This window comes from Aplysia californica, unplaced genomic scaffold, assembly GCF_000002075.1.
Source record: "Aplysia californica isolate F4 #8 unplaced genomic scaffold, AplCal3.0 scaffold00087, whole genome shotgun sequence".
In the NCBI taxonomy this organism is placed as follows: Eukaryota; Metazoa; Mollusca; class Gastropoda; order Aplysiida; family Aplysiidae; genus Aplysia; species Aplysia californica.
Window position 1 is genome coordinate 1,517,720 of NW_004797357.1, and position 974 is coordinate 1,518,693.

Here is a 974-nt window from a genome sequence, read left to right on the forward strand (position 1 = left end):
TCATGGGTAATCTGTTCCACATAAATGGACCAAGATATGCGAAAGATCTCTCTCCATATGATTCGTATGATTTTACAGGTGTCGCAAGTAAGGTGTTTGATGATCTTAGGTTTCTCCCTGGTTTGTATATACTGATAAGTTCTTGTAGATAGAAAGGAGCATATGAACTTGTGCGGCTGCGAGCGTGGTAAAACACTTGTAAATTATTATGAAAAATAAAAAGGAAGTAGGAAAAGTAAGAAATTTGTTCACCTGAATGATCTATACCGGACATGCTTTGATCAAGTGAATAACGAAAAGGTGTTTCTCCTCACTTTGAAGTCGACCTTATGTTCCTTCAAGTTCCAACATTTGAAAAGTCGAAAAAGAGACAACGTTCTCTGTCTGTCTGTCTGTCTGTCTGTCTGTCTGTCTGTCTGTCTGTCTGTCTGTCTGTCTGTCTGTCTGTCTGTCTGTCTGTCTGTCTGTGTATGTATGTCTGTATGTCTCTCTACCTCCCCCCCACTCTCTCTCTCTCTCTGTCTCTCTGTCTGTCTCTCTCTCTCTCTCTCTCTCTCTCTCTCTCTCTCTCTCTCTCTCTCTCTCTCTCTCTCTCTCTCTTAAAATGTAACTGTAGACGTTTTACGCCCTACCGACATTATTCTGATCATTAAGGAGGCGGGCTTCCGACCATGCCTGTCAATCTAATGATTACTAAGATCTCGTGATCTTAGTAACTCTAAACGGCTAAAACTGTCAGAACTTTGTGATTCTAAAGTAGCAATTTGTCAGGTTGTACATACGAAGTACATAATAATATCTAGCTAGCATGACCAACAGGAGGATAGATAGATAGACAGATAGGTAGGCATGCAGACTGAAAGAGAATTATTGAGATTGAGACACACACAAACGTGCATACACACAGAGAAACACACCTTCCAACAAACACAACGCCAGCCAGCGAGACACACTCACACATACACACACACACA